General features: G+C 42.7%; 1 long non-coding RNA gene across 3 annotated transcripts in view; it reads right to left on the reverse strand.

Moving 5' to 3' along the window:
• Nucleotides 1-1,209: 1,209 nt before the first annotated feature.
• Nucleotides 1,210-21,617, reverse strand: part of LOC136304596 (uncharacterized) — a 49,364-nt gene continuing 28,956 nt past the window's right edge. The window contains exons 4-5 of one of the 3 annotated variants that reach the window (XR_010724682.1): nucleotides 2,771-2,897; nucleotides 1,210-1,863 (exon numbers count right to left, since the gene is read on the reverse strand). This is a non-coding gene — a long non-coding RNA (uncharacterized lncRNA). Of the gene's footprint in view, nucleotides 1,864-2,735; nucleotides 2,898-21,617 lie in introns of all 3 variants that reach the window. The other 2 variants (XR_010724683.1, XR_010724681.1) reach the window with 2 other exon arrangements.

The raw sequence follows: 21,617 nt of genomic DNA on the forward strand, positions 1-21,617 counted from the left end.
TGCTTACCACACTTCAGCCTATTAGTCGGCATTTTGTACAGTCCCTAACACTTGGTGGCCTACAGCTGCTAGTCTCGTTTCCTAAGTACTGCTTAGTTATACAAAGAATTCCATAGTCCTGCATTACCTGGGTTAGTTGGAACAGTTCAAGTTTTTGTCCTGCACCTATGGCTAAGCTTTACTAGCCAGAATAGCTAGGCATGCTCACACGAGCGACACCCAAGGTTTTCTGCCTCTCATGCTGGAGTGGCAGTCCTCACCTTCCCTTGGAGGCTTTCTCATAGCCCTCCTAACACTGGGGTTTCTGCTCTTTGTCTTGCACTGACACCTCATCCTTTTCTTGACCCTCACCCTGCCTTAAGCCCATGTCCAGCATGAGCCTTGCCAGCCAAGGCTGTCTACCTTGCACCGGGTCTTAGCCATTTCAGTCTTCATCAATTCCCAAGACATTCAAAAAACAGGAGAATTGTATTGATGCATTTCTCATGGAAGGAGGAGATGACTCCAGTACAACTTATGAATAGGGGTGGAGACTCCCTAACAGAAAAACAATTTTACAACCTCTACTACTGACAGAACAGAAGTATGCATATGCAACAAACGGTCAAATGCAGAAAAACTCCCCAACTTTCCAGATTTTCTTGGTACACTTTCCTGTCTCAAACTCAGCTCCATGTTATTGCTTCATAGCTGTTCCCAAAGCATTTTAATAGAACAGTAAAATTTTGAAATTCCAGAGTGGAAATCAGGAGGAAGATGGAATCCTCTTCCACAGTTTTTATTTTAGGTTTTTTAAGACTCGATACTGTGTCCAGGGAAGAAATAAAATCTATGTGTGGGGACAGCAGGGATAGAGAGCGGAAGTTTGCAACTGACTTCTCGTTTATTTTAAGAAGTGACTAGGAAGAATATATGGCAGATATATGCGTACATATACACACGCACATAGATATACGTACACACATTAATATTCAAAGATGGAAACAGTATTTCTGTAGAATTTCAAAGATTTAAAATAAAGGTGGAATGAAAGTAATAACACATGACTGTATAAAAACTCCAAGAATATACTTGATTGCAATTCTCATTCCATGATTTAACAACAGTTCTAAATATGCTTGCATGAATTCAGAAAAGACACATTGGTTTGTGGTTTTTTTTTGTGTAATTCCTAAAGAACACTGTGAAAATAAAAACTCTAAACTTCAATAGAATTGGAATTGTATTTATTTTGCCTCTTGAACTTTATAACATTCACTACTACTTCCATATCTGAAATAGAGTTGTTTCACAACAGCTTCTGTATCTACAAATGTGGAAACCGCATGGAGTTTCGCATTAAGAAAAAAATCTACTGCTCAGTGAGCAGTCTGCAAAGAAGTAACAGTTCACAGTAACTCTTTCTTCCTTACCCTTCAGTATTAATGCACTGACAAGAAACTCTAACACAACTCCAAAGGAAAGGGCGTAAATTTCACATATAAAATTAGATTCGTTCGTTCGTGCAGATGTTTGGTCTATAGATGAAAACAGTTTCAGGGTAAATACGTGCATATTGCTCAAAATGCTTCAAGGAAACTAAAAATTCAACTGAGACGTACCCTGAGCTATCTAGATTCTTTAATAGTGCAATGTTGCAGAGATGCCTGGTTTCACCCTGGCTTTTGCAAATAAACATAGTAACTGCTGACAGAGCTCTTAAATGGCCAACACAGCGCAGTATCATGTGTACTACAGCAGTTCTTGTAGCTTTGCCAAGTTTCTTTCCATCCACCGGATCTTGAGCTGAATTGTGTCAATTGCCTCTTTTACGCAACGCAGTTGAGAACTCTCCTCTGATTTTGACTCAAAAAATGATTTGACCTGTATAACAAGAGTAAAGAAAGAAGGAGGAAATCTTAACTAAAATCAACACTAGCCAGATAACTAGGTTCAGCAGCAAAGACACTACACATGTGACAGGAAATCCATTTTTGAGAATTATTTGTATCTATGCAGTAAGCAAACCTCTCAAAGGAGTTCCGAAAATGCAAGCAAACCATCTTTCATGGATTCAGCAGCAATACCTCATTTGGTTTCAATATATCATTTACCATATCACAAAGCCAACAGAGAATGTGCGGAGTTCTGGAAAAGGAGTCCTATTCTGTGACAAAGAATTGCTTGTTGCAGGCAACCCATTTCATCGTTCTGGAACAGCCCCCACACCCAATCATCATTATAACTGTCAGTGCTAACATTTAAAATACTATTGACCAAACCATTAACGCCTATCTCTACCAAATTATCTGAATGAAAACATTAGACTAAACCGTAAACAATTCTTGTTCCATTAACTTCGAGGCCTTGTCAGGGAAGACAACGGAGTTTTTTAAAAGCTATTAAACACCTCTGGGCTGATCCTCAACTTCTGCAATAATTCTTTGGGATGGCTGAAGGAAAAAACCAGCATAAAGCAATTTTTGTGGCACATTTCATAAACATTTCAGAGATACAGAAAGCATTGCTTGTTTACAAAATCTAGCCAAAATTACATATACATCAAATCATTATTTTGTGAGACAGGGTGTTCCAGTGCTGCACAGGAAAACACAACAGCATCAACCAATAACTGGGTTCAATTCTGCAACACATCTCTGTCACAGACTCAGTATATAATCTCCCACTGTCTATGTATATATTTGTCATGTGTGAGATAGTGAAAGCAACTTATAGATAGATAGATATATAGTAACTTGGCCATGAGGGTGCCCAGCAGAAATGGTGTTACCCAATCACATGGTAGCGATGCTCTGAGAAGGTTCTGACAGTACAAGCACAACAATTTCATAATTCAAGTTCAGCCTAGATTCCACAGTTGGTAACTTTGGCCTATTGTCTTGTATCCATCAGAGAACCTGAGAAATGAAACAAAAAGGATACAGAACCATTTATGTCTTGTCCTCTTCTACTTAGCCCTTGTTACTCCTAAATCTTAGTTCTGGAGTGCTTAAAATGAACAGCAAGAGCTTCTGATTTGAACTGCAGAGCAGAAAAGCCATGGAATCTACCCTCTCTCTCTCTCTTATTACAGTTCCCTGATTTGAAATTAATATATTAACAAATCCCACATAAGGCTCTCCCATTTTGCTATAGGATGGTTAGCCTGTGTTTTACTTCATTTTTCATTAGGTCCCTGACTGCTTTGTGTCCTCAGAGAGATTTTTAGTCTCTTTGCTCTCTTTCTCTCTGAAAGTCATTGAAACATCAGTCAGTCTAGAGTCTGTTACCTATGCAACTCAAGAAAATAAATCTGAATGTTGTGTGATTTTGACAAGACAGCTTTTAAGGTTAAAGGAAAAAAAAAAGGCAACCAACAGCCCATGAGGTTTTAAGATGCTCAGTTTCCTCAACAGTCAATTTTCTCCTTCTCCAAAAGCTGATGTTCCCCACAGTCACTCATGTACATCAAGACAGCAATAGAGAACACAGGATATCCTTGGTCCTAGTGGTTAATATTCTGAAGTGCCTTTTCATACCATAATGCATTTTTGAAGCTAATGATTGCATAGGACATAAAATACAGAACCTACTCAACTTGGAGGTCAAGAGATGCTTTTGTAGCCACATTTTTGCCATATCACATGGTACACATCAATTTTGTTCACCTTGCCATGCAGTGACAGCCACCTCTCTGAATCTGCCATTACCAGAAAATGTGAAGATCAAAGAGATGAACCACACTGCAGTAAAATGACCTTCAATTTACTATTACATGCACAAAGAGCAGGGTGCATAGGCAGGCATATTTTTCTGGAGGAAGAGAGGCTGTTTTTCCCCCCCAGATCAAGGTTATATTAAGAAATCCTATATTCATTGGATTATCAAAAATTAACAATTTCAGACAGAGCATCATAAAATAATGCTGCTTGAATGATCCAATTGTACTAGGTTCAATATCTGTAAATTGTTAGAGATCCCCCTCCTGACACAAATGTCAGCTGCATTCTCACCCAATCTGACAGGGACTCCAAAAAAAAATAATCTTACCCTCCCCTCCAAGAAGAATTTTACTGGAAGGAACAAACTATATATTGAAAACCTAAATTGTTTGCTGCATGTTGCTGTCTTAGCTCTGAAAAATTATTAACCAGCTGGAAGTGCTAAAGAGGAATAACTTTTTTTCCCCCTATATTACAACTATTAAAAGGTCATTAGTGGCACACAACAGATCAGGACACAGGAAAAAGATTTTTTTATCAGGTTATCATCCCACTGTTAGGACCATACAAGGCAGTTTATCTGGGTACCTTGCCACGGAGTTGACATTTTCTGTCTCAAGCAGCACAGAGAGGCAGCACTGTGAGCAACACCTAGGCCAGTGCCTGGCAGCCTCAAGACAAAGCTTCATCCAAGAGCTGCTTTTCACAGAGCTCCAGGAGCAGCTCAGTGGGGTTAGCAGAGAGACAGCAAACCCGTGGGAGGGTTACTGCCGCTGTCTCCTGCACACATTACATTACGTACACAAGGCTGACGTCTTCTGGCAAGACACAGTGTGACTTCTTGGATGCTTCTGATTTGGTCTGGGACTGGAAGAAAGCCACTTCCAACACAGCACTGTACTAGTATTCCAAGAGACACTGACTACTGTACGTGCCTAGCAGAGACCCAGAAGCAACAGCTGCTAGGATGACTAAAGAATTTACAGCAGCTTAAATTTCAAGCCATCAACAGCAGTAGGTGAGGTCAACCCCTTTCTGAATATGTAATTGCCCCTCCTACTCACCTTAGTTTACAAGACCAGTGAAATATGGGGTCTACCCATAGACCTTAGAAGTTTAGACCTTAGAAGTTTCAATTGATACATTTTCTGCTTCAAGTTACACACTGCCAACAGCATTGATGCAAAAGACAACAATGGCTTCACTCTGGCTTCTGACACTCACAGGGCAATGAAATGACTTGACTAAAATGGAGTTTACAGGGGGAAAAAGACCTCAGGATAAAACGCGACAGAAATCTTAGTCTTAAACAGGCTTTCTCACCTTAAACAGCCACGTGTGAAAAGCTAATCAGAATCAAAACCTCCACGCACAATAGCAGGTTTTGAGTGCTGCCACTATGATTCAAAACATACTGGAATAGAGGAAAAACAGTCTTTCCATTGTGGTGTATATGAGTCCTTCTCAATAACCAACTGGCCTAAAGACCAGGTAACATGTGGGGAGAAAAAGCTTCCCACTCGATCAAGGTACAAGTTGCCTATGCCAAGTCATGTATCAGTACTCCCTCAACATTTATTTTTATCAAAAGTACCCCATTCTCCTTTTTTACAACGCTATCAAGAGGGACAATAAATTATCCCAGAAAGCTGAGAAGTTAAAAGCTTTTCCTTTCTGTGCTCTGAAATCCTCTCTCTCAAAGAGGCATCAGCACAACTTTTATGATAGTCTAGCAGTATAAAAAGCTGTCCCAAATTTTTCTGTTATCGCCTAATTGAGTACAGCAGCATAATTGTGCAAGGCCAGCTTCAGAAAGTGTTAAAAAACTCTCTCTAAAAACTATGCTATTTAAACTATAGTCTTCATGAAAGATAGCTGTCAGTCCACTGGCTTTTTCCATGGTAAAATTCAATTTACATTCAAAATACCATTGTACCATTTCAGAGCTAGAAATGCAGCAGAACAGGCATTTTGCATCAGCTCATGGCTTATTGTTCAGTTAAAAAAAAACAACAGATTTCCATCAACAGTTATAACTAATGTGAAATTTTTAAACAGTAACAGTAGAGCAAGTATGCAAAGCATCCCTTCGAATTAGAAATCTGTAAGAACTAATAGTTTTTTAAAAACACTCCCTTAACTTCTCTATACCCCAAATTCAAACAGCAAATCAAATCCAGTTACAGACACATAAGAACCAGAGAAATAAGGACATGAAACAGTTCATAAAAGCAAAGTCATGCCTTCCAAGAAGATGAGCAGAACAGGGGACAGCTAAAAGGTAAAAGCATTTGTAAAATCACTGTATTTGAATTCTGCAGTGGTCTTGCCAGTAGCACGTTTAAAGCAGCTGCATTAAAGACCAGAACACAGGCAGCACATCAGGCACAAGGTAAACAGAAAAAAAAGCTTCAGCAAGCCAAAAAGCAACTTGTTACACCCTCGAATTCAATTCCTGCTAGTGGCAACTGATCCACTGTTCCAATTTACCATCATTTGGAAACCAATACTAAAATACCTTTTAGTATTCCCCAAGTCCATCACTGTTGATTCGAAATTGAGTTGCCCCTATGCTGAAGAAAGTACAATACAGTTTTATATACTCTGGAAAATCTGCTGTAATCAGGAGCACAAGAGAGTAATTTTTGTCAGTTTAAACCTTTCCTTCTGAATTTTACTTTGATTTAATTACTCTTGGTGTTCTACATCATCACTGCCCAATTCTTCAGAGATCTTTAGCCATAAAACACGTGAGGATTAATTTTGGACTCATTAAAAAAACAAAAATCAACCCACACTCTACTGGTACTGTTTGCTGGTTTTGGTTTGGGGTTTTCCACCAAATTTTAATTACTAAGGAACCCCAGAAGCATCTATTATTGCATACCAACCCTCTCAAAGAGTTCATGTACGTGTCACAGTGGATGCTGTCAGATTTTTAGGCACTTAGAAAATTGGAAGTGAATATTGATTGGGCAAAAGCCATGTCTTCCAGGACTCTTAAATAGGACTACTTGAACGAGGCCACAGGGAAAAAAAAATTATTCTTTTCACAGTGGCATCGTCTGCCAGCAGCCTAAGTATTTAACAGCAGCCCTTTAAAAAACAGAGTAATTCAGGACTGCATGGAAAAGGTTTTTAAGGAGATTGGTAATTGGATGCAAAGCATTAGATCATGAGTGATTCAAGCATAATCCAGCACACTACTGACCTTTAGTGGTTACCATTCAAAAGCCTAAGAAAACATGGTGATGATCTCATTCCTGTCTTTAGCAAGAAGGTATCAATTCCACAAAAGCACAGACACAGCTGGAGTTAATTGTCGCTCCTGCTGCCAGTCACCAAGGAGATCATGGATTCTCTCAGGCTTCAGCCTACTCAGACATTGTCTAGACTTTAAAAATGCACATTTTTCTAACTTTAAAACTACAACCTATGAACCCTTCCTCAGACACAAAGACAGCAAGGTGGAAATACTAACATTATCATTCATACAGTCTGGACAAACTTATAATCATTTAGGAAGACTTCTCACAGAAATGGACCTATAAATGTCAGATTTACAGGGGTCACAAGCAACAACAAAACTAAATTTTACAAAGTCTGGATTATATTTTAAGGCTAGCAATCAGACAACAAAACCAATTCTGTGTTACCATAAACAATTAAGCACAGTTTATCTACGAGTCAGAATTATGAAACAATATTTCTGTAATTGCTCATAGGGGTCTTTTGTTCTTGACTGTGGCTCAATCAAGACCAGCTGAACACTTACTAATGCTCTGCTTCTTGAGCTCTAATTCTGCAACCACCTGTACTCATTTATCCTTAAACCAGATACACTGCCAAAGAAAAGTCTGACTGATTACAAGTTTAGGTTAAGTCATTAGCACCAGCTGTATAAATAGCTTGTGTATATGCTCTTAATGATCAGAAGAAAATATCACTCAGCTTCAAAGATATAGCACACAATGATCTGCATTTCTGGATTCTGTCTACAAACTAATTATTTGTTTGGTGCTCTAAGCAATTAGTTCTTGTTACTGGAAATGCTATTCTACATGGGGGAATTCTTTATCATAATATTTTCACCGCTTTGATGGGAGGCTTCTATTTATAGGTTTTTGGGGTTTTTTTGTAAAAGTACATGGAGTTTGCTTGTTTGGATAGGTTTTGTTATTTTTGTGTACTTAAGAGCAATTTTAAAACATTCCCATCCAAAGAAGTGTCATACAACAAAATAGGATTTGAAAGGTTACAAGATCTTCTGTTCTGACTATTACTTTCTGAAACTATTCCAGTAGTGCTTTCACTTGAATATTTCCTTAGTACTGATAGTGTTCTTGTGGCTATCAAAACAAAGCACACAGGATACAATGCCTTCCCATAATTCAGGATGTTCAGTCATGCTCTAAACATTCCTGCCCATTCACAAGGCTCTCACGAGCCACAGGGACATTTCCCACTGCTCCTTACTTACCCCTGATGCCTTCATGTCTTCTAAATGCTCCCAACATTTAATGCTTTTTACAGCACTTCTGTCAACATCCAAGTCCCATATTTGTATTTAAAGTCATTTTCAACTTCCTTAATATGGAGTTTTCCAACTGACATCTGCAAGTGCACAGTCTCCTGTTTAACTACTGGTCACCACAAATATTTAAAGGAATTCAGGCACGCTTTCTTCAGCAATCCCTTGAAAATAAGAAACCTGGATTATCAACCACAGGCTACAAAATGGCACTGATGATCTGGCTCAGCACTGTGCCCTGAAGGCTGTTGCAGGCAGAGTAGTTCAGCAGCAAGATCATCGCCCCTTTCTACATTATCTGGAAATATTTCTTTATCTCAACAGGGAGACAAGCTACACCAAAAATCCACAATTTATTGCCTATTTTCATTGTTTGTCTAACAGTTCTTTTGGTGGCTCTTCCCCAGCATAACATAAATTCCACAAATACGGGAATAATATTTCAAACTGCACCCACTTCTCCTCATACCACATTGCTCCATATTCAGCAAAGCAAACGAAGTTCTAAAGTATTTGAAACAAGACCACTGCCTGCAGGAGCTGTACTAGGGTACTACTGGTGCCTAAGAGAATCTAAAACTCCCTCAGAATAATGTCACTGCCCAAAAACACCTGGATTCCATTCAAATCTTCCCTAATATGTTACCAAGCCCTACAAGATCAGATGCTACTTAGATGTGAACGTTCCAGTGTGTTACTCATTGCTCAAATTGTGACTGAACTTCAATCACAATTGAATCTGAGTGTTTTCAAGCCTCAATTTCCTCACTCGTATTTCCATAGAGAAATTTAATTTCTGCTGGAATCTACTACATTTTTTCCAAAGGTAGATAGAATATTGGTTCCAACCAACTTGGAGCTGAAGTAAAGAAGAACACTGGAAATACTTTAAGCAACTGCAGATGGCCTTCAGGACTTGTGTACAAATACTCCTGGATCATTCAAGGAAGTATATTAATTCAAGACCTCTGGAAAAAGGTACCAGTTAAAATGTCTGCCATCTCTCCTTGCACTCACCAGGTGTATGTTTGGTGGCTGCTTGCTTGACTTCAGCGCAAGGAAGAGTTGGCATTTTTAATTTACAAGCTGCAGGTAAACTTTGAAGATGTTACTTGCTGTTGGCAATATTGGCTGTTAAATTTGCTCTCTTCATACCTGCTTCTTTCTTCACCACCTTGCCCCACACAGGGGAAAAAAAACTACCTAAGTGCTCTTCAGAGAGGAGAGACTAAATCACAAACACTTCAGGGCAGGAAGCTTGAACAGCTTAAGCTCTTATTTGCAAGTTCTGTAAATGCTATTTCATACAACTCAATATATTCGTCACCCCACCTTTTCCACAGGCAAACACTGTATCCATCCCTCCAACCCTGAAGCCCACCAGGGGCACTCTGGTATCTCTGCCCCCATCTTGAGGAGCAACAGACTCTGAAACATTATTTTTAAGGAAACTGACAATTATACACACAGCATACGCTGTTTGCCTCTGCAAGTTATAGCTAACATTTCTATTTTTTCCTCTAACAATAAAGTGTATACTACATTTATATAAGAAGAATATATAACCCAAGAGTGCCAGCTGCAGCCCCACAAAGCCACCAAAAGTTTATTTTGTCTCACAAAAGAAAGCAAGCACCTTTCAGAGGCACCATCATTTCCTTCTCTCCTGGATACAGATCCCTTCAGGCAGATTTGGCACACACGGTTGCATTAAGAGGACAAGATGGAGCAATTCTGTCAGTGCAGCAGATTAAAAAAAACCTGCCACCAAGAGGCTTTATTCCAAAGGCAATTCTCCTCTGATTCACGAAAGATCTGTCTACCATACAGCCAAGCAGAAGTTCCCAGATGGTGCTGGCAAAACAATCTCCACTTTCTCCCAACAGCACAGCAGCATGTTGATCTCTAGTAGAAACTATTTCCAGTCCTGATCCCTTTGCTATCAGTTCTGTAACATGCACTGCTCTGATTAAATAAATAAAAGCCTATCAACCACCAGCAGTTTCAAGACTTACCTGAAGCTCTCCTACTCTTAGGGAAAAAACCCCATGAAGTCAGCATTTAAAACCAAGATAAAGTGCTTGGAATTATATCTCTTTCTTAATGACAGTCCCACTATTCCTTAAAGTTTGGGGAAGTTCTTTAAAGCAGCAAAATGTTTTTGGCCAAGTGATCAATAGTTTGCTCCAGTACAAGACAGGACTAACACTGGACAGGTACCTCTAAAGTCACCAGAAACCAGCAGATTGCAGTTGGCTTCTCTCACAGACACATCTCTAAGCAAGCTTGGCTCCCAATTCCAGTCTCCTCCACCCTGGGATCCACACATGAACAAATGGACTAAGCAGCATTGCTCAAATCCTGCTGCACTTGCTTAACCTCCATAAGATTTCCCAAGAGAGCTTTACTTTGTGTCAGTTCTGCTCTCCTTCAATCCTGAAGCTCTTCTGCAAGTTTCTGCTCAAGAATTAGCACAGACCACTCAAAAAATCAAAACACAGGAACTCAGAAATATTTCAACAATTAAGCTTTCTTCTGGAGTAGAACCAACCATATAAATCATACAATTAGAATATTTCCCTGATTTTTATTTTAAACTTTAAAAAAAAAATCCACACTAATAAAAGGACCTTAATACATTGATAAAGTATTTACCAGGTCAATGAATAAAAAGATCGAAGTTTCAAAGGAGAAAAAAAAACAACCAAACAAATCTAGGTGGGAGATAATAGGCACAAGACCCTGTGACACATTTTATGTCTTGAAGAAAAGACAATGGGGATGTTCGGACAAGTATTTATCAGAGCAAATCCTACAGTGGCCTCTGAGGATAAAGTCAAATTTTTTAGATGCCAGCTAGTCAGTAACTCATTGAAACTGTTAAAAAACTGAACTCAAACTGAACTCTTGCAAAAGCAAGATTTGAGAACTGTAGATATACTATCAAATTTCTACACGTGAAACCTATTTTGATGGCCACAACCAGCAAGACACATTCCCTAATGCACACATTTGTCACACTCAGATTTGTTACATCAGGTGATTTAAAGTGATCCTGCAGAAAAACTGGTTTGTAAAGACAGCAGACAAGAAAAACTCAGAGGCCACAAAGAGCAGAAGAGGAAAAACTGAACTTGCTAATGATAGTTCAGTTCATGCACTTGTGTATGCAGACCCAGCCAAGCCAACAGAAGGTGAATGAAAAATCTGAAAGCATAATTGAGCAAACCTTCAAAAATATCTATCACTTAAGAGACCAATTTCATATGCACATGATGCTGAAAATTTAGAAGAATCAAAATAATTGAACACTGAAGCAGGAGGATAAGAGTCCATACCATTGACACAAGATCATTTTTTCGTCATAAAACAATGGCAGAAATGTCTTGTATTAAAACAATTGTTTTCTTCAGGACTTCTAAATTGCACTAAATATTAACCTTCCTAAAAATGCACAATGGCAAACCCAAATAAAAAAAACTTGGGACAAGAAAAAACAGTGATATATATGAACACAGTTCAACAGACCTCCATAGGCACTCTTATGTTTCAGAATTGAGTTCATATTGACTATCCATATACATTAATTTGAAGTCCCAGCTTTAGTCTTTCATACAAGTTCTACTTCTCAGTATTTTTAATGAGGAACTAAGATCTTAATAAAGCTATTAATTTCATTGTATCAGAAAGTCCTTTGCCTGCTGCTCATTTTCTCTACAGCTGTAGCCATGCATGAGTACGCCTAGCATGTGCATCTGCGTATTTATATTTACACTCGGAGTGCTTAAATATTCATCTGCAGTTATGTATTTATGTACACAGCTAAAACCACATAGCTATGTGTCTTGGTTTAGGAAGACAGGTATCTGCTAGGTAAAATTACAATCAGAGGCTCTTTGGCAAAGATTTGGGAAATAGGAATAGCAGTTCTTTACTAGTATGTAATACAAAGCAAACAAACACAAAAAAAACTCCCCCCCCACCAAACAACTACAGCATTAATGACAAACGACAACAGTACCAAGAACCTTGAGGGCTTTGTTTCACAAAACCCAGGGCAGTTTGGTTTCGGTGTCCCTGCAGGATCCTCAGAGCACCAAGCTGGAACAGTGGAAAAGTCCCGGGCTGGTAGCTGGGATGGCAGGGTGTCCCGGCAGGCAGGGGCAGGATGTCCCGGCAGCGCAGGGGGTGCAGGGTCACGCTGCAGCAAGAGGAGCAGCGCCGAAGGAGTCGAAGGCGAGGCAGAAAAGCAGCCCAGCTTCTGCTCGGCGTGCTTTGTGGCGGCTGAGATCCTCGAGGAGCGGCCGACACGCGTCTCCCGAACGCCGGAAGCAGAAAAGCACGCAGCTGCCTCAAGCTGTGTCTTTTACCTGCGTTATCTCCCCCTTCCACCTTTTGTCCATCTCTTTGTTTCAGCCAAGCACTCTCAAGTATCCAACACCCGGTCCCCTTGGCAACCCGTGGGGAAAAAATTCCCCAGAGAAAGAAGGAACAAACCCAACCCCCAACATTATCCACCCCGAATTTTTTTCCCATACAAACATATTACATTGAGTTTTAACTAGTAAAAATACATATATATATATGCAAATATGGATGCAGCCACATTGTCGTGGGTAGTTCACCCCAAAACAAGGTCCCCTTGAGATATGCATCGGGTCTCTCCATCCTTTTGCATCACCCACCAGGTGCAACCTGGTCCCTGAGCGAAGACAACCCCACGGATGGGATTGTCTTTGCTGGAGGCAGGATTAATCCAAACAGTTTTTCCCAGCATACCTCTCATGTGTACCACTGGAACCTTATCTCCGTCTGTCTTTTGCAAGGGCTCAGATTGGGCAGGACCTGCTCGGTTGGTGGAACCTCGAGTGTTCACCAACCAGGTGGCCTTTGCTAAATTAGTATCCCAATTCTTAAAGGTTCCCCCACCCAGTGGTTTCAAGGTAGTTTTAAGCAGGCCATTGCACCGTTCAACTTTCCCGGCCGCTGGTGCATGATAAGGAATATGGTACACCCACTCAATGCCATGTTCTCTAGCCCAGGTGCTTATAAGACTATTCTTGAAATGAGTCCCATTGTCCGACTCGATTCTCTCAGGGGTGCCATGTCTCCACAGGACTTGTTTTTCCAGGCCCAGGATGGTGTTCCGGGCAGTAGCATGAGGCACAGGGTAGGTCTCCAACCATCCAGTGGTGGCTTCCACTATGGTTAGCACATAACGCTTGCCCTGGCGGGTTTGGGGAAGGGTGATGTAGTCAATCTGCCAGGCTTCCCCATATTTATATTTGGACCACCGCCCACCATACCATAAGGGCTTCACCCGCTTGGCTTGCTTGATTGCAGCACATGTCTCACAGTCATGGATAACCTGAGAAATACTGTCCATGGTTAAATCCACCCCTCGGTCTCGGGCCCACTTATAGGTGGCATCTCTGCCCTGATGACCCGAGGCATCATGGGCCCATCGAGCTAGGAACAACTCTCCCTTGTGTTGCCAATCTAAATCTATCTTTGACACTTCTATCTTGGCAGCCTGATCTACCTGCTTGTTGTTTTGGTGTTCCTCATTAGCCCGACTCTTGGGAACATGGGCATCTACATGGCGGACTTTCACAGGCAGCTTCTCTACACGAGTGGCAACGTCCTTCCATTCATCAGCAGCCCAGATTGGTTTTCCTCTACGCTGCCAGTTGGCCTTTTTCCACCTTTCCAGCCAGCCCCACAGAGCATTGGCTACCATCCACAAATCAGTGTAGAGGTAGAGCTTTGGCCACTTCTCTCTTTCAGCAATGTCAAGGGCTAATTGAACAGCTTTGAGTTCAGCAAGCTGACTTGATCCCCCGTCTCCTTCAGTGGATTCTGCAACCTGTCGTGTGGGGCTCCATACGGCTGCTTTCCACTTACGGTTCATTCCCACGATGCGACAGGAACCATCAGTGAAAAGAGCGTAGTGTGTTTCTTCTGCTGGCAATTGGTTGTATGGAGGAGCTTCTTCAGCTCGTGTCACTTGTACCTGCTCCTCTTCGTCCGTGAGACCGAAGTTTTCTCCTTCCGGCCAGTTTGTAATTATCTCCAAAATCCCAGGGCGATTTGGGTTTCCAATACGGGCACACTGTGTGATGAGGGCAGTCCATTTGCTCCATGTGGCATCAGTGGCATGGTGCGTGGAGGGAGCCTTTCCTTTAAACATCCACCCCAGCACTGGTAGTCGGGGTGCCAAGAGGAGTTGTGCTTCTGTGCCAATCACTTCTGAGGCGGCTTGAACTCCTTCATAGGCGGCCAAGATCTCCTTCTCTGTGGGAGTGTAGTTGGCTTCAGATCCTCTGTAACTTCGACTCCAGAAACCCAGTGGTCGGCCTCGGGTCTCCCCTGGCACCTTCTGCCAAAGGCTCCAGGGCAAACCGTTGTTCCCGGCTGCAGAATAAAGCACATTCTTCACATCTGGTCCCGTCCTGACTGGGCCAAGGGCTACTGCATGAGCAATCTCCTGCTTGATCTGGGCAAAGGCGTGTTGCTGTTCAGGGCCCCAGTGGAAATTGTTCTTCTTGCGGGTAACCAGGTAGAGAGGGCTCACGATCTGACTGTACTCAGGAATGTGCATCCTCCAAAAACCTATGGCTCCTAGGAAAGCTTGTGTTTCCTTTTTGCTGGTCGGTGGAGACATTGCTGTGATCTTATCAATGACCTCAGTGGGGATCTGCCGCCGTCCATCTTGCCACTTTACTCCCAGGAACTGGATCTCTCTGGCAGGTCCCTTGACTTTGCTCTTCTTGATGGCAAACCCGGCTTTCAGCAAAATCTGGATGATCCTCTCTCCTTTCTCGAACACTTCAGCTGCAGTCTTTCCCCACACAATGATGTCATCAATGTACTGTAGATGTTCCGGAGCCTCACCTTTCTCCAGTGCAGCCTGGATCAGCCCATGGCAGATGGTGGGGCTGTGTTTCCACCCCTGGGGCAGCCGGTTCCAGGTGTACTGCACGCCCCTCCAGGTGAAAGCAAACTGAGGCCTGCATTCTGCAGCCAGAGGAATGGAGAAAAATGCATTGGCAATGTCAATAGTGGCATACCACCTCGCTGCCTTGGACTCCAGCTCGTACTGAAGTTCCAGCATGTCCGGCACAGCAGCGCTCAGCGGTGGAGTCACTTCATTCAATGCACGATAGTCCACAGTCAGTCTCCATTCTCCATCAGACTTGCGCACAGGCCAGATGGGGCTGTTGAAGGGTGAGTGGGTTTTGCTGACCACCCCTTGGCTCTCTAGCTCACGGATCATCTTGTGGATGGGGATCACGGCGTCCCGATTTGTCCGATACTGCCGACGGTGCACTGTCGAGGTGGCAACAGGTACTTGTTGTTCTTCTACCTTCAGGAGTCCCACTGCAGATGGGTTCTCTGATAGTCCCGGCAAGGTGTTCAACTGCTTAATGTTCTCTGTCTCCACAGCAGCTATTCCAAAAGCCCATCTGAGTCCTTTAGGGTCTTTATAATATCCATTCCTGAGGAAGTCTATGCCCAGAATACATGGAGCCTCTGGGCCGGTCACAATCGGAAGTTTCTGCCACTCCTTCCCGGTCAGGCTCACCTCGGCTTCAACCAGAGTCAGTTCCTGTGATCCCCCCGTCACCCCGGCAATGGAAATCGGTTCTGCCCCCACATGTCCTGATGGCATTAGAGTACACTGCGACCCAGTATCTACTAAAGCTTCATATTTTTGTGGCTCTGATGTGCCAGGCCATCGAATCCACACAGTCCAAAAAACCCGATTTTCCCGTGCCTCTTCCTGGCTAGAGGCAGGGCCCCTCTAGCACTGGTTATTATTCCCTTCTTGGACATACATGGTAGAGGTTCCTTCGAGGGAATCTGACACAGCATTCCCACCTCCGTAATACCTGGCAGCTTGCTCATGGGAGGCTGAGGCTACCTTCATTCTAGTGGAACTCCCTCTGTTAGCGTTTCTCTCCTTGAGCTCACGTACCCGTGCTGCCAGGACAGAAGTAGGTTTCCCATGCCACGCTCCCATGTCCTCCCCATGGTCCCGCAGATAAAACCACAGGTCAGCTCGAGGGGTGTACCCTCTCTCTCTTGCTGGGGGATGTTGGGCTCTGATTCTGGGGCCTGTGACTCGCACCGGTGCTACATGGGAACTGTTCCTTCTCATCTCCTCTCTCACCTCCTTTATCTCCTCTTTGAGTTCCTTCACCACCGCAGAGACATGAGCCTGCATTGGGCCACTGATCATACTTTCATAATTTCTGAGCTTGTTGGCAACAGAACCCACTGTCTCTCGGTTATCCTCGGCATTAATGGTTGCGATGAATGTGGCGTATTGGGATGGTCCATGAGTTGCCAGATTCCACAACATGTGCCCTGTGCATTTAACCTTGTCGGGGTCATTATCATGCTGTCCGGTCCTCCCAAAAAGTACTTCCAATACTGCCACTTCTCTCAACTGTTGGATTCCTTCCTCAAGGGTCTTCCATCGCATTCTATTGTTGTGCTCTTGCATTCTGTCTCTGTGGACAAATCTCTCTCTCACACTCATTAGAAGTCGTTCCCAAAGGGGAAGGGGCCTTTGCTCTCTTACAAATACCTGATTTATACCTGAGTCCTGGGTCAAGGGTCCCAAATTCCTTGCTTCAGCACTATCCAGTTGCACACCTGTACCCATAAGGTCCCAGACTCGAAGTAGCCAGGCTGTATAAGCCTCACGTCCTCGTCGTGCAATATCTTTTTGCAGATTACGTAGACTTTCATATGTCAGGGACTCAGTGATGATCTCAACCTGTGGCTCTTCTGTGGATTGTGAGGACCCTCCTTTCTTACCCTTAATATCAGGATCTGACGATTTCACTTTACACTTCCTTGTTTCCACAGGGGCGACTGCTGCTGGCTGTGGCTGCCCTTGTGGTTCAGCTGGAACCTGGACAGTTGTAACATCTGTAGGTTCCACTGCTGCACCATCAGTCTCTGCCTTCTCGGGGCAGGGGGAGGGTTTTTCATGAGCTGGGGAAATGTACTCCTTCAGCATCTGGCCCATCTCATGTATCTCTTTTACCAGAACCTCAACCCAATCCGGGTGGGTCCTTTCTGCGGCAGGCTGTGGGGCAGAGTCAGGCTCTGGGGTATCATCCCTATTCTGTGGGGTAGGTATCAGGGTGGTTATCCAGGTCAATCTTCCCTTATCTCTGAATGCTAAACAGAATACGCATATTAGCAGCACCAGCCATTGTATGATATCATTAGCATTCAGAGAGGATTTAAACCCTTCAAAAACTGGTGGGGCAGACCCAAAGAGATGGGTAAAGGGTTGGGAAAAAGAAACTTCCCCCGGTGTCATTTCCTCACAGTAGGTACCATTGTTAAAGTAACTCCAAAAACACACAGTTAGTGTACGATAGCCCTGAATCCATGTGCCTGCCTTCCAGAGGAAATTAAAAATCTATGAGTTCTTCACCTTATTAAGCCATAAAATAAACTGGATGACAGTCACAGTAGCCTTAGTTATAGGGGCCATGATTAGATAAGGGCCTGCAAATGGAAGGAATACAGCCACAACCACATGCCACCCAAACCAGGCTAAGTTAGACCACATGATGCAGCCTAATGAGATTTTTATATCCAACGCAGACAAAAGAAAGTACTAGGTTAGTTAAGAACTGCTATTTCTCTTCCCTTTTCTTTTCTCAGTGCCCTCAAGCCCCACGTTGGGCGCCAAAATCTGTCTTGGTTTAGGAAGACAGGTATCTGCTAGGTAAAATTACAATCAGAGGCTCTTTGGCAAAGATTTGGGAAATAGGAATAGCAGTTCTTTACTAGTATGTAATACAAAGCAAACAATCACAAAAAAAACTCCCCCCCCACCAAACAACTACAGCATTAATGACAAACGACAACAGTACCAAGAACCTTGAGGGCTTTGTTTCACAAAACCCAGGGCAGTTTGGTTTCGGTGTCCCTGCAGGATCCTCAGAGCACCAAGCTGGAACAGTGGAAAAGTCCCGGGCTGGTAGCTGGGATGGCAGGGTGTCCCGGCAGGCAGGGGCAGGATGTCCCGGCAGCGCAGGGGGTGCAGGGTCACGCTGCAGCAAGAGGAGCAGCGCCGAAGGAGTCGAAGGCGAGGCAGAAAAGCAGCCCAGCTTCTGCTCGGTGTGCTTTGCGGCGGCTGAGATCCTCGAGGAGCGGCCGACACGCGTCTCCCGAACGCCGGAAGCAGAAAAGCACGCAGCTGCCTCAAGCTGTGTCTTTTACCTGCGTTATCTCCCCCTTCCACCTTTTGTCCATCTCTTTGTTTCAGCCAAGCACTCTCAAGTATCCAACACCCGGTCCCCTTGGCAACCCGTGGGGAAAAAATTCCCCAGAGAAAGAAGGAACAAACCCAACCCCCAACACTATGTTAGACCTGAAGTGATGTATTTTAATGGGGGTCAAATCCTCAATCCATGTTGGGATTTTCTGCTATTTAAGAAAAACAGGCTCTGGAGCATTTGACCTTTTTCTCCAAGAGCAAGATAAAATGTCCCAGATGTCCCAAATTCTTGAATGCATTGTTTGTATCTCTTGTAATCCAGGTACCTGAGCAAAGATAACCCACCTTACATGGATACCTCCCAGACTGGCAGCAAAGTGCTGTCATCTTACTAACCAATATTAAAAGCAGGCTACTGCATGAGGCTGCCAGAGAGGCTGAGGCAGTGCTGTTACATCTCACATTTCACACTTGGTTTGCTACAAGAAGCAACAAAAAATAGTATTTTTGGCTCACCAATATCAATAGGAAAAGAACAAGTGCTTTCCATAAAGAAGGATTCTCACCTGACACCAGGAGCCCCCTGAAATCTTGGATACAATCAAGCTCTATGAAATACACTGCTGATATACCTTGCAGGTAAGACAGAATTTTACACCAATCTCAGTTTCCCATCTTAATACATTCTCTTTGCTGTGACAGGTAATTATGCAGAGCAGGACAGCCCTCTGAATTCCTGTCTTGTAAAACAAGGATCGCTTTAATTAACATAACCAGTACAACAAAACATTTTCTAAACTTCCACTCAAGAGAAAAGATTCCCTTCACAAAGACAGCAGCTTGAGGGCATTGAGAGGATTTTTTGGACTTGGGGGACAGGGACAGAGCAACATTACTTGTTTGTTTTCAGTTTTGTGCACCTCCTCATCTGGTTCCCCCGCTATTGAGAACTGACAGAAATGCCACCTATCTTATCTAAACAGTTCTTATCTGACCTTTTTTGGCTTCTCTTGAGACAGGCAGAAGGACTCTTTTACTGCTAAAGGAAAAAGTGCTGCCTAGTATCTCTAAAAACACAGCTTCTCAGAAAGAAAAGAACAGTTTAATGCATCAAACAATAACACTTCCTTCCATAATGCTTACATATTTTCACCTTTTCAAAGTCTCCAAATAAAGCTTAGAAATTAAACACATCAATGCTACATTCAAATATTTCTCTCTTCTAACCTAAGCCAGAAAAAAAATAAAACCAAATCAGGAAAAGAAATCCTTATTTTTACTACAAGAAGGCTCAGTTTTCCACATGAGAAGCCGCATTCTCAACAAACAGGTGTCAGAAGAGTCAACATTATTGAAGAGGGTTACAGTGAGCTGTCAAATTACCTTCCGTCCTCTGAGGATGTGCACTACACTACCAGCATGTTTCCAGCTCTCATATTCAGAGTAGGAGAGCCAGGACTAAAACATCTGCTGAGCCTAACAAGGTCCCTGTCACATCTCTGTGATAACACATTGCTCATGTCTATCATGTAACACAGACAGAACATATTCTCCTGGTTTTAGTCCCTTAGATTCCTTGGTCTAAGGAAGAAATAGGCAGCCTGCCAGGCTTCCTATGGACCATTCTGGGGTGGGACCACCAGGTAAATCTCCCTGAGTCAGGCCATGATATCCTAAAGAGAGACACTGCCCTCCTTCCCCATGGATGAATGAGATGATGAGCAATGCAGCAGGAGCAGGAAGCCCTGCTAAGTTTCCACCACTGCCATGCATTTTCTCTTCACTAAACACCGATTTACTTGTAGAAAGAAAGGCTCCCCTAACAGAATCAGTACTTTTGATTGCAACCAAGAAGGAAATGGGGGGAGGGGGGGGAAATAGCTTGAAACTCTACCAGTTTCAAGCTATGATTAACTATCAGGCATACACTGACAGTAGGAGAGATGAGGTGGCAAGAGGACTTTCAATAGCCAAAGAGCCCTTTCATCATCTGACCAGCTTCATCTATTGTATTCAAGTAAGTGTTAAAATACAGAGAAATCACACATATCTAGTGCCTTTACAAGGAGTATCCAGTTGCAGATTTCTTTCTGCACGTGACTAAATTTAATGCATCCTTGCCGTGTACAAAAAAAAAGCTTGCGAAATGAGAGGTGCTAACATTTTCTAACAAATGCGATGACATTACAGAACAGGATCCTTTTTGTTACTCGTGAAAAGAAAATGCTCTTGGTGCAATTGACTTCACACATAAAAGGCAACAGTTTCAAAGCCCAACATTGCTATTTTTGGCCAGTTAGTAGAAACCCATTTCTAAAGCTGATAGCAGCTCTGACAATTAATTACAAGCTAAAGATCAAGCATGTCAAATCCTTGTGAAATCCCTAGACATCAATCAGAATGACTCCTGAGGGCCTCCATAGAGTTCAGAGCAAGTATTCCCTCTTTTTGCATCATCTTTCAGTGCCTCTGAGCTGCACAGATTATCAGCATGAATATTTTATAGAATAAGATCAAGGTAAATAGAGCCAGGAGGTGTACAATTTCCTGAGTTTATGTACAACAGACTTGCCATAGGTAAATAACTGCTCACTTAGGCACTTATACATATTACAGCCCGGTGAGGGGTGGGGAAACACTCACAAAGGAGACTAAAACACACTGTAGGGCAAACTGCAATTCCACCAATACACACCTGCAAAACTCATTTACCACAACCGTGCTCAGCATTCCATAAAGACTCCTAATGAATTTATGCAGCACCAGTACAAGTTGACAAATACATTAAAAACATTTTTAAAAAAATAACTATTATGTCATGATGTTCCTCATGCTGATCGAAGTCAGGGTAAGAGCTGAAGGGAATTTCCTTGTGAGCTGACAGGCCCACAGAAATAACCCAGCCATGACTGTCCCCAAGGACAACAAATGGGGCAGACCCCACTCTTCCAACAGGCTGAGCTAATCAACAGATCTGCACATCTACTGCAGAATCTGCATAAGAAATCGATTGAAACCATTTGTTGGTATGGATTCATTTTGCCAAAAAATTACTTGTGACGGGTTGGCACAGTAATGATTTGAACTTTTCCACAATACCATAAATTACTGATGCTTTTGGAAAAACAAAGTAGAT

This window comes from Chamaea fasciata, unplaced genomic scaffold (assembly GCF_029207755.1).
Source record: "Chamaea fasciata isolate MVZ Bird 193981 ecotype frontalis unplaced genomic scaffold, bChaFas1.0.hap1 SCAF_130, whole genome shotgun sequence".
In the NCBI taxonomy this organism is placed as follows: domain Eukaryota; kingdom Metazoa; phylum Chordata; class Aves; order Passeriformes; family Sylviidae; genus Chamaea; species Chamaea fasciata.